Raw genomic sequence first — 6,228 nt, 5'->3', positions numbered from 1 at the left:
CAGTGACGACATCACTCTGATTTGACCGGGTGAGCAAGAATTGGCTAGCACGCTGGAAGCCTTGATAAAGTGCGTGCATGTACTCCAGCAGGTGGACCATACATCCTCAGATAATTCAGGGGCCTGCCATTTCAGTGAAGTTCTTAAAACCCCAGTGGTCAGGCGTATCCCAGAACGTCTCCTCCAAAGCAAAAGACAAATTGCTGCATCTTGCACGTTTCCATAAAGAGGAAAGCACAATGTCTGGTAGGCTTCTTTGGGTTCTGAAGGCAATAAATTCCACATCTAGAAATACTGCCCTTCTACCGGTGTCCATCATGAAAATTTGTCAGCTTTGCACGGGGTCTAGAATAGGGAAGGACTCTGCAGCAGATCCAGGCAGTGGTACAAACAGCTACTCCACTTGGGCCATACAATTTGGCAGATGCTATGGTGCTGGAACTATCAGCGGTGGGGACATTGTAGCATAGAGTCTGTGACAAGCTCTAGTGAAAGGGTCACCATGCAGGCCCTTGGGTTTCTAGAGCAAAGACCCTGATCCACAGCGAAGAATTATACGCTTTCTGGAATACTGCTCCTGGTATGCTGCTGGGTCCTGGTAGATTAGAACGATGACCATAGGGTACTAAGTGACCAGGCATTCAGAACTGCCCATAATGACCTCGGAGCTCTGATAGACCCACCGGGTTATAAAGGTGGACAGTCTCAGTAACAATCCATCCTAAGATGAAAGTGTTACACCGGGGGTCAAACGTAAACAGAACCGAAGGGCACAAGTACCTTGCATAATCAGGTATCTCAACCCCACCCCCACCCCCGCCGCAAAGAACCCTGCGGGAGATACTCCCAGGGCGGAAGTGGACAGCAGTGGCCACAGAGATGTGCCGCTTAGCTCCCCCTTCAAGAGAGAACAGCTACAGTTGCAAAGATTGAAGTCATTTGACAGCTTCCATTTCAGTGCCTTCAGGATACACTTTGGTTTAACTGAAACCTTACTTTTCTTAGGCAACCCAAGCCAATGACTAAGGACAATGGAGATATGTTATGGACTGAGTGTTTGTGTCCCCCTCTCACTAATTTATATATTGAAGACCTAACCCCTAAGGTGATGGTGCTGTGATATGAGTCTCTGTGTTCCCGCCAAATTCATATGTTAAGATAATGATGCCCAATGCGATGGCAGTAGGTGGGGCCTTTGGGCAGTGCTTACGTCACAAAGGGGAGGTCCTTTGGTCATGAGGGCGGAGCTCTCACGAATGGAATTAGTGTTCTTAGAGCACACACAGTTCCCTAGCCCTTTCTGCCACGTGAGGACACAGCATGAAGCCTGTGACCCAGAAGAGGACCCTCCCGCCCGACCACGCTGGCATCCTGATCTCAGGCTTCCAGTCTCCAGAACTGTGAGAAAAAAATAAATTTTTGTTGTTTATAAGCTATCCAGTCTGTGGCATTTTGTTATAGCAGCCAGAACAGCCTAAGACAGGTGGGATTTGGAGATGGGGACTTTGACGTTAATTAGGGTTAGATCAGGTCATGACCATGGGGCCCTGGTAATGTGATTAGTGGCCTTATAGAAGAGGGAGAGAGAGAGCTCTCTCTTTGTCCTCATGAACATGGAGGAAAGCCCACATGAAGACACAGAGAGAAGGCAGCTATTTGCAAGCCAGGAAGGAGTTCTTACGAGGAAATGAACCCCGTCTAACTTTGATCTTGGACTCCTCAGCCTCTGGAACTATGAGCCCCCTCGTCTATGACAGTGTGTTAATGCAGCCCAAGCAGATGGAATCGGTGTATGGCCACCAAGACCCAACCAGGACTCTTAGTCTTTGCTCCAGAGCTCCTCATCAGGCTGATTCAGACTTCGGCAGGTCTGCATTACAGTCCTCCCCTTACTGGTAACTCAAAGGATCTGGTAAGTCAAAGGATCTGTGGTTTGACTTTTCTTTAAATACAAGCAAACTAGCTTATATATTTGAATCCTCTCCTCCCTTTCCTGGATAAATGATAACGTTCTCCGTATGCTTTCTCCTCCTCGCTGTTTACACTTAATATATTCTAAAGATAACTCTATTGTAATATATAGACAATTTTATTCCTTTTTGTACATCTGCTTCGTACTCTATTATATGGAGGTGTTATAACTTGTTTATCGAATCCCCCATTGAGACTTCTGACTTGTTTTCAGTGTTTCGTTGTCACTTCACCTTTAGGAGGGAGCCTGAGAAGTGGGGCTGCTAAGTCAAAGAGCAAATAATATGTATTTTGCTAGGTATTTTTATTTTTGTAATTTTTTTAACGTTTATTTATTTTTGAAAGAGAGAGACAGAGTGAGAGCAGGGGAAGGGCAGAGAGAGACAGAGACAGAGAGAGAGAGAGAGAGAGAGAGAGAGAGAGAGAATCCCAAGCAGGCTCCACGCTGCCAGCACAGATCCCAATGTTGGGCTTGAACCCACGAACTATGAGGTTATGACCTGAGTCAAAACCAAGAGAGGGATGCTCGACTGACTGAGCCACCCAGGCGCCCCAGGTTCTGACTTCTAATCCCAAAATCCATGGCTTTAATTCAAACTCTTGTGACCTCCTTGGACATGCTCTCTTACACATCGTATCATGGGTATGTTGAGGCACATATACCTGGAGACTGAACAGACATTGACTAGAGAAAGGGCTTTCTAGGCAGAGCAAAAGCATATCCTAAGGTACTGTGGTAGGGAAAGCATTTCCTAAGAGTAGGAACTGAAAGAAAGCTAATAAATTAGAAGCACAAAGAGGAAAAGAAAATAAACTGGAGAGATAGGAGCCAGAACATGCAAGGTATGTAGACTAGATTAAAAATATTTTTTTATTATTTAAAAAAAAAAAAGGATTCCCTACTTTATGCTAAACAGGATGGGACCCGTGGGCAGTAAACGCTGCCAGAGGTTCATTTGAAATTCTAAGATAAGATAGTAAGCACTAAGTGGGAAATAAAGTTCAGTGGGAAGGACTGGTTGATGACGTACGTTTCTGAGTCATCTGCTAATGACATAATTTGGAATCATAGGTCTATATGAGAATGTCCCAGTATTGTAATGAGGAGGGGACAGGACTAGATAAAGTCTTAAGGTCCGGTGACACTCACTGCCAGAAAGAGGAAGAGCAGCACACAAATGTATAATCAAGAAACAGCAGCACGTTGTGGGCGTTAAAAGGAAGCCAGAGAAGGAATAGTTAAAGAAGAGAATGCTTGGTTGTGTTGATTGCTGCTTGAGGTTGGGTTAAATGAAGCCACAAAAAAATACTATCATTAGACTGAGCAACAGAGCCCTTAGTAACTTCTATAAGGTCACTGCCCGTGCAAGTGGAAGCCTCACTACAGTTTGTCGAGGAAAGAATAGAAGGTAAGAGAGTGGCGGGGCACCTGGGTGGCTCAGTCAGTTGAGCATCCCCTCAGCTCAGGCCATGATCTCGAAGTTTGTGAGTTCGAGACCCGCCTCCGGTTCACTGTTGTCAGCACAGAGCCCGTCTCACATCCTCTGTCTCCCTCTCTGCCCCTCCCCTACTTGTTCTCTCTCTTTCTCTCTCTCAAAAAAATGAACAAATGTTAAAAAAAAAAAAAGAAGGTAAGAAAATTGAGACAGCCTTTGTTTTGCTTCAGAGAAGTTTGACTGGGAAAGCAAGTACAGAAGTGTAGAAATAGCTGGAGGCCTGGATGCAGTGAAGGGAGGTCTTTTAAAGGTGGAAAAAGTACAGTGAACGCAGACGGGAATAGAGGAAGAGGGGTTATGGCCACAAGAAGGAGGGGAATGAGGAATCAAGGCCCCGAGAAGGCCAGGGGCAATCAGATCCATACTGAGGAATTGGCTGGCCATAGGAGAAGAGACACTCCACCAGATGGAATAGGAGGAAAGGAGAGGAGGGCAGGCGCAGATGGGCTTATTGACCTAGCGATAAGATGACCCAAGAGTACCCATCTGATGGTGTCTATTTTCCCAATTAAATGTGAAGAGAGGCTGTCAGATGAAGGCGATAGTGATAGAAGTTTGAGGCTAGAGGGTCTACGAAGCAGACACCCGAGAATTTGAAAGCGAGCTTTCAAGAGGAATGTGGTATGACGGTTGCCCAATGTGGACAGCTCATTTTAACTTGTCAGTTGGCATTACCATTCTCCTGTATTTAACATCCTGACTTGTAAATTAATCCAAATTGATCTCTGCAAGAGTTTGGTCTGAATTAACCAGATGATGGTTTCAATTCTCCCCTTATGTCTTAGTCTGGATCGCCCCAAAGCAGAGCCTGAAGCAGAGGGGGGGTGTGCTCTTATTTTATTAAGGAGTACAATCCCAGGGAAGGAGCGTGAAGGGCTAAGAGAGCCAAGCAAGGAAGGTGAGAAAGTCCAAGTGCCGATGGTATATACCAGTTGCTGCAAAGTGCTATTGATTGCTGGATTCAAAGACTAGGCTCTTAAGAATCCGGACATGCTGTTTGTCAGGACTTCCCACTTGGCAGGGAAGGGGGTATAAAGGAGGAAGAGTTTATCCATTGGCTGTGATCTATGAGATCGTAGTTTCATCCCCTACGCTTCCAGGTTGCATCTGTCCAGGTGCACGTGGACCCCTAGTAGGGATGTGCCGGGGTGGGAGGCAGGGCTGGAGGTGAAGTGCTTTCATCTTTGGCCTGTGTGAACTTTGTCAGAGCTCATACAGAGCTGGCCTGCCCATCTATGCCTAACGAGCTGGACTAAGAGGTAGAAACGTCCAAAGAAGTATCTCATATTACTCACACTTCACAATATGGCTTACTGATTTGACTCAAGTCAAGTAACGCTTTAGAAATCCAGACAACGATGGAAATGAACTAGCTGATTTTTGTTTTCGTTTTTGTTTTTTTTAATGCTTATTTATTTTTGAGAGAGACAGAGACAGAATGCTAGTGGGTTAGGGGCAGAGAGAGAGGGAGACACAGAAACTGAAGCAGGCTCCAGGCTCTGAGCTGTCAACACAGAGCCCGCCGCGGGGCTCGAACTCACGAGCTGTGAGATCATGACCTGAGCCGAAGTGGGACACTCAACCGACTGAGCCGCCCAGGTGCCCCTGAACCAGCTGTTTTTAAAGTCATTAACAGAAGTCCTCTAACCGGGGTGGTAGGCTGATCTGAGATTTTAAGATGCTTTGTACATAGCAGGAGAAGTTCAGATTTGCTTTGGGCAGACTTACACAGGAAACGATGTTAAAATTATTATTTCAACAGGGCAGAAGAATCTCATGGATTTTGAATGCTGACCTCCCCGACCCTTAATCAGAACGCTTCACTGTCCTGCCATCCAGTGTCCATCTCAGAGGGACGTTTGTAAGGAGTTGCTTTATCTGGTCCTCAGGGGCAGCCCTACCGACGTTTTGTGGCAGGGCAATTTCTAGTTATGGGGGACTACTCCCTGGCATTTGGGGATATTTATGTCCCCGTCCCCCACCTGCCTCCCTCCAGCCCTTGTGAGGACTGAAAACATTTGCACATTTTGAAATGTGCTCCAGCACCCCAACCTTTGAAAACCAGTGCTGGAGGGGTTGATGGTGAGCCCCTACCTTATAGATGAGGGAACCAGGGCTTAGAGAAGCTGGATAGCAAGGTCACGCTAGACATGAGCAGCGGATTTGGTACTCCATAAATGTAAGTTCTTTCCTAACTTCCCTCTGCAGAGGGTGTTTAAGTGAGTAGCAAGTTATTTAAGTTAGTGCATGTATGATAGGACACAATTTATTAAATATTTTCACAGAGCTGCGTTTCACAGTGAGGTTCACTTGTCAGATGGTCATGCTAACAAAGATAGAGTAAATGATAGAGAAGTCGATAGAAGAAACGATAGAGAAGTCACAAAGTACAAAGACCGTGAGGCGTTTGAGGAAAGATTATAGGAAGAAATTATAAATAAACTGGGCGATTCAGCCTAGAAATTGGAATGAGGATTTGCTAGTGGCCTTCGAGCATATGAAAGATTTTTGCACAGAGAATGGTGTGAATATGTGACATGCTATAAGGTCAGAGATGCTGTGATTGACCGGTGTTTGCATCGGGATAGTGTTTGTAAAGAGCTTGAAAGCTTACCAAGCACTTTCATATACATTATCTCATCTAAATAATTTTTCTAGCATTGAGTCGAGTTTAAGGCGGTAGTGTTATATGTACTTGTTACGTACATGCATAAAAATGGGAGAAAACAAACATTACTGATAAAAATCAGAGAAAAGACTA

The 6,228-nt window shown here is 45.4% G+C and overlaps 1 long non-coding RNA gene across 1 annotated transcript; it reads left to right on the top strand.

Annotated features, from left to right (window-relative positions):
• The first annotated feature begins 1,300 nt into the window (after window positions 1–1,300).
• LOC132673162 (uncharacterized) lies at window positions 1,301–6,023 on the top strand. The gene is made up of 3 exons (XR_009607891.2): window positions 1,301–1,400; window positions 1,724–1,912; window positions 5,230–6,023. It is a non-coding gene; the product is annotated as an uncharacterized LOC132673162 (long non-coding RNA).
• The last annotated feature ends 205 nt before the right edge of the window (window positions 6,024–6,228 follow it).

This window comes from Panthera onca, chromosome C1 (assembly GCF_046562875.1).
Source record: "Panthera onca isolate mPanOnc1 chromosome C1, mPanOnc1 haplotype 2, whole genome shotgun sequence".
Lineage (NCBI taxonomy): Eukaryota > Metazoa > Chordata > Mammalia > Carnivora > Felidae > Panthera > Panthera onca.
Note: the sequence above shows the minus strand (reverse complement) of the source record. Positions and strands in the feature narration are given on the sequence as shown.